Source organism: Lathyrus oleraceus, chromosome 2, assembly GCF_024323335.1.
Source record: "Lathyrus oleraceus cultivar Zhongwan6 chromosome 2, CAAS_Psat_ZW6_1.0, whole genome shotgun sequence".
Taxonomy (NCBI): domain Eukaryota; kingdom Viridiplantae; phylum Streptophyta; class Magnoliopsida; order Fabales; family Fabaceae; genus Lathyrus; species Lathyrus oleraceus.
The window spans coordinates 450,022,630-450,029,097 of NC_066580.1; positions in this window are offsets into that span (position 1 = coordinate 450,022,630).

Here is a 6,468-nt window from a genome sequence, read left to right on the forward strand (position 1 = left end):
ACTTGTGCAACTGCGCACTCTGGCTCCTCCTGTTGGTAGACTTCCGGTGGGTTACGAGGCCAACGCTAGGTGTAGCTTCCACTCTGGGGCACCTGGCCACAATATTGAGAACTGCAAAGCTTTTAAGCACGTAGTTCAAGACCTCATAGATTCAAAGGCCATCGACCTTGCACCGGCTCCGAATGTCGTTAACAATCCCATGCCCCAGCATGGTGGTGCGAACGTTAACATGATAGAGGGAAAAGCCAAGTCCATTAAGGATGTGTTGAAGTTGAAGACTCCATTGTTGGATATCAAAGGATGCTTGCTGAAGGCCGATGTTTTCCCCGGTTGTGGGAAGGATTGTTTGGATTGTGCCACTCAGAGTGGAGGTTGTTTGAAGCTACAGCAGGGTATCCAGGCCTTGCTCGACAAAGGTATCCTCCAGGTTGAAGATTTGTCTGTTCGAGAGTCTGTGGAAGAGGTTAAAGCGGGTGCCTCTATCTCATCCTTTAAGCAGGCACGGGCCGTGGTGGATTCAGGTGTTGCTCCCGGTTGGGGGCGTCTGTTGGAATTACCAGTGAAAGAAGATAAGTTCGGGATTGGGTATCAGCCAGTTTTGACTTCTACAACACTTCAGGGGCCGATCACTTTCTCCAGTGCTGGCATCATTCAGTATGGTCAAGTCTCTGCAGTCAACGAAGAAGATGGGGATAGTGATTGTGACATTGACAACTGGGTGCGTCCGAGGATCCCGGGTGAAGTCATCAACAATTGGTCTTCTGAGGAGATTGTCCAAGTCACTTTTCTGAAGGAGTAATTTTCTTTGTTTATTCATGCATGTCCAAGTCTTACGTTCCGCCCAGGGCGTAATGACTCATTGTAGGGCTCATCTATGTGACACTTGCATTTTTTATCATAAATAAAGGACGTCTTTTTGCATTCAAATATTTCGTTCCATGTCTTTCTATTTTTGCAGTTTTTCAAAATAAAAAAAATGGCAATGTTTTGTTTAGTTTTCACTTCTTGTTCACACTCATAAGCACATACCATCACTCATGCAGATGCACATCACCGGATCCTATTGATAACGTTTCTGCTACGGCTCGCTTCGACTTTGAAAATCCAATCTTTCAAGCTGAAGAAGAGGGTGATGAAGACTGTGAACTCCCTGAAGAGCTTACCAAGTTATTAAAACAAGAGGAAAGGGTTATTCAACCGCATCAAGAGCCTACTGAAGTGATTAATCTCGGCACCGAGGACGCCAAGAGAGAAATCAAGATAGGGGTTGCTTTGGGAGATGATGTGAAGAAAGGGCTGATTGAAGTGCTGCAAGAATACGTTGACATCTTCGCCTGGTCTTATCAGGACATGCCCGGGCTGGACACAGACATCGTGGTACACCGCTTGCCTCTCAAAGAAGGTTGTCCTCCGGTCAAGCAGAAGCTCAGAAGAACAAGACCAGAGATGGCTGTCAAGATAAAGGAAGAAGTGCAAAAGCAGTTGGATGCAGGGTTTCTAGCAGTCACCAATTATCCGCCATGGGTTGCAAACATCGTCCCAGTACCTAAGAAGGATGGAAAGGTACGGATGTGTGTCGACTACCGGGATCTGAACAGAGCTAGCCCTAAAGATGATTTCCCATTACCTCACATCGACGTTTTGGTGGATAATACAGCTCAGTTCTCGGTATTCTCCTTCATGGATGGATTTTCTGGCTATAACCAAATCAAGATGGCACCAGAAGACATGGAAAAGACAACTTTCATAACCCCATGGGGCACCTTCTACTACAAGGTGATGCCGTTTGGTCTGAAAAATGCCGGAGCAACATATCAACGAGCTATGGTAACTCTGTTCCATGATATGATTCATCATGAAATCGAGGTTTATGTGGATGATATGATTGCCAAATCTCAGACAGAAGAAGAACATTTGGTGAATTTGCAGAAACTGTTTGAGCGTTTGAGGAAATTCAAACTGAGACTTAACCCGAACAAGTGCACTTTCGGGGTGAGATCGGGAAAATTGCTGGGTTTTATCGTTAGCGGAAAAGGGATTGAGGTGGATCCCGACAAAGTAAAAGCGATACCGGAAATGCCAGAGCCAAGAACAGAGAAGCAAGTCCGTAGTTTCTTAGGGATGTTGAACTACATTGCAAGGTTCATCTCTCACCTAACAACCACGTGTGAGCCAATTTTCAAATTGCTGAAGAAAGATCAGGCTATCAGGTGGAATGAAGATTGTCAAAGGGCTTTCGAGAAGATAAAAGAGTATCTACAGAAACCTCTGATCCTTATACCTCCAGTTCCTGGGAGACCTCTGATAATGTACCTATCAGTGACTAAGAACTCGATGGGGTGTGTATTGGGACAACATGACGAGTCTGGTCGAAAAGAGTATGCCATATACTACCTTAGCAAAAAGTTTACCGACTGTGAAGTCAAATATTCGCAGCTTGAGAAAACTTGCTGTGCTTTGGCCTGGGCTGCTCGCCGACTGAGGCAGTATATGCTGAACCATACTACCTTGTTGATTTCTAAGATGGATCCAGTGAAATACATATTCGAGAAGCCAGCTCTCGCCGGAAGGGTCGCTCGTTGGCAAATGATTTTAACAGAGTATGATATTTAGTACACGTCACAGAAGGCCATCAAAGGTAGTATTCTGTCAGACTACCTTGCCGAGCAGCCGATTGATGATTATGAGCCGATGAAGTTTGAATTCCCTGATGAAGACATCATGTTCCTCAAGATGAAAGACTGTGAAGAGCCAGTTGTTGAGGAGGGACCTGATCCAAACGAAAAGTGGACTTTGTTGTTTGATGGGGCTGTCAATCCTAGAGGAAGTGGAATTGGTACTGTCATTACTACTCCGAAAGGTGCCCACATGCCCTTCACCGCTCGTTTGACTTTTGAGTGCACAAATAATGAAGCTGAGTACGAGGCCTGTATCTTGGGTATTGAGCAAGCCATTGATTTGAGAATCAAGACTTTGGACATCTTCGGAGATTCAGCTCTGGTGATCAATCAAGTGAATGGTGATTGGAATACTCTCCAACCCACTCTGGTCCCCTACAGAGACTACACGAGAAGACTGTTGACTTTCTTCACAACAGTAAAATTGTATCATATACCTCGTGATGAGAACCAGATGGCAGACGCACTTGCTACTTTATCCTCCATGATCAAGGTAATTCGTTGGAACCATGCTCCCAGGATCGATGTGATGCGCCTTGACAGGGCCGCGTATGTGTTTGCTGCTGAACTGGTAGTCGATGACAAGCCCTGGTATCATGATATCAAGTGTTTTCTGAAGAATCAAGAGTACCCTGCAGGGGCATCCAACAATGACAGAAAGACTTTGAGAAGATTGGCAGGCAGTTTCTTCTTGAACAAAGACGATGTGCTGTATAAGAGGAACTTCGACATGGTTTTGCTCAGATGCGTGGACAGACACGAGGCGGACATGTTAATGCAGGAAGTTCATGAAGGTTCCTTCGGTACTCATGCCGGAGGACATGCAATGGCTAAGAAATTGTTGAGATCGGGTTATTATTGGATGACCATGGAGTCAGATTGCTTCAAGTATGCTCGGAAGTGTCATAAATGCCAGATTTATGCTGATAAGGTGCATGTACCGCCAAATCCTCTGAATGTGATGACTTCGCCGTGGCCGTTTTCTATGTGGGGCATTGACATGATTGGAAAGATTGAGCCGACTGCTTCCAATGGGCATCGCTTCATCCTTGTTGCCATCGACTATTTCACCAAGTGGGTCGAGGCAGCGTCGTTCGCGAATGTCACCAGACATGTGGTTTCCCGTTTCATCAAGAAAGAAATCATTTGTCGCTATGGGATTCCCGAAAGAATCATTACTGATAATGGTTCTAATCTCAACAACAAAATGATGAAGGAGTTGTGTCAGAACTTCAACATTCAGCATCACAATTCTTCCCCTTACCGCCCTAAGATGAACGGCGCTGTTGAGGCAGCAAATAAGAACATAAAGAAGATTGTGCAGAAGATGGTCGTCACGTACAGAGATTGGCATGAGATGCTACCCTTTGCCTTGCATGGGTACCGCACTTCAGTACGTACGTCGATTGGGGCAACCCCTTACTCCCTGGTGTATGGTATGGAAGCAGTCCTACCTGTTGAAGTGGAGATTTCTTCTCTAAGAGTCTTGTTGGATGTCAAGTTAGACGAAGCCGAATGGATTCAGACAAGGTTCAATGAGTTGAGTCTTATCGAAGAGAAGCGAATGGCAGCCATTTGTCATGGGCAGTTGTATCAGGGTCGGATGAAGAGAGCCTTTGATCAGAAAGTGCGTCCTCGTTGTTTCCAAGTCGGAGATTTAGTGTTGAAAAGGATCCTTCCTCCTCAGACAAATCACAGGGGCAAGTGGACTCCTAACTATGATGGACCGTATATTGTCACCAAGGTTTTTGATGGTGGGGCCTTAATACTTGCAACTATGGATGGTGAAAACTTCACTTCCCCTGTGAACTCAGACGCAGTTAAAAAATACTTCGCATAAAATAGACCCGCTGGACAGTAAAAAGAATAGTCCAGCCAAAAATGGGCATCCCGACGAACCAAGAAAATGAAAAGGTTCGGGCAAAAATTAGGGATTAAAAATGAAAAGATCGTACACCCGGTAAGTTGAAAACCTGAAAAGGCAACTTAGGCAAAAATGGGTATCCCGGTGGATTGAAAACCCGAAAAGGGCGATCCAGGCAAAAGTAAGGGATTAAGCGAATGACTGCGTTCTGAGTTAGTTCTGAATCTCATCTCATGTCGATGACTGGAAATTTTCGAAAGGTAGGAAACAGTCCAATCACCTTTTCAGAAGGCTGATTATCTGGAGGATCTTAAAGACGGGCAAGTCATAGCAGAATTGGAACCCAATAGAAATCCATTTCACATTGCCATTAGATTAATTTCTGTTTTTATCTTTTGTGCGATTACCTCTTTCCAGGGATTGCTTCCTGATGTAAATGCCTATTCAGAGGCCATTCAATCAATAAAATCATGTTATTCAGTATATCTATTTTTTCATTTTCATTTTACTGTTTTGTTTGCAAAAATGACGTCCGAATTTTTGATAAACATTGCATCATGACACATAAGGGCTTTACAGGTACATGCTCAATAAACATTTAAAATTGCTGTAAATTTTAAGTGCTTTGGATCGTCTATTCAGAACAGATACCCTCGGGGCATTTCCTTAAAATCCCCTGCAGATGACCGTGAATATCTTCCCCAGTGAGGTCACCAACAGACGAATTCGGTGTCTTATCCCTGCAGAGCTGATCAGAGTGTTGGATTCTTCAATCCCCAGCAGGTTCTCACCACCGTACTTCCCCAAGCGGTTGTTTCAGAATATACACTCCCCAGTAGAGTTGACAGTGCCAGATTGTATACCCCCAGCGGAGTTGACAGTGCCAGACTGTATCTTCCCAGCAGAAGTGGCTGCTCCTTAGAGTTCGAGGCCAGATCGATAATCCCAATGCCAGATCCATGGTTTCTTTCCTTGAAGCAGAACCTCGGTACCGTATCGATGTTTGCTTCCCTTGCTGAGTCATCTCTCGCAAATCGTGGTTGCCAGAACCACTATCGCTTTCCCCAACAGCAGGTTTTCAATGTCGTTCTCTCCCCAGTCAGAATCTCGGTATTTCGTCATTGCTAGAACACCGTGTGGCGGGTCATTTCCCCACAGAATTCTTTGCGCTGTGCATCTCCAACAGCCTTGTCAGGGTCCAGAAGATGGTGATTATTTCCCCAGCAGATCCCCTTGCCGCAGCTTGGCATTCTACCCAGCATTTCGCATCCCTGCATGTAGAATCATATTGCATTGCATCCTTCCAAATCGCGTAGCATTTCCATTTTCATGGATCATTACGCCATTGAAAGATTCAAACATACGCATGTAAGCATAAAACATTCTCGGTATCCCAAGTGATTAGCCAGAAGTTGTTTCCAGTGCTCAGACTGAAGATTGTTCATGACTTACCTTTGTTATCCCCAGCAAGTGTGATTGGCCCATGCGCCGCCTCTATTATCATTCCCTATTTCTGCCAATGTTGACAGGCATGAAGTTTTCCGGTATCCAGACCGAAGTGGCATTCAGGCCAGTTTTCCGGTATCCAGACCGAAGTGGCATTCGGGCCAGTTTTCCGGTATCCAGATCGAAGAAGTTTTTGACGTTCAGGTCGATGCAACTTGTGGCATTCAGGTCAATTTTCCGATGTTCAGATCGAAGAAGTTTCCGACGTTCAGGTCGATGCAACTTGTGGCGTTCAGGTCAATTTTCCGATGTTCAGATCGAAGAAGTTTCCGACGTTCAGGTCGACGCAACTTGTGGCATTCAGGCCAACCTCTCGGTGTTCAGACCGATATTAATAATCTCATATCTCCCGATGTTCAGATCGAAGTCATTTCCAGTATTCAGACTGATGAGCGGCATTCAGGCCATGGTTATTTCTGT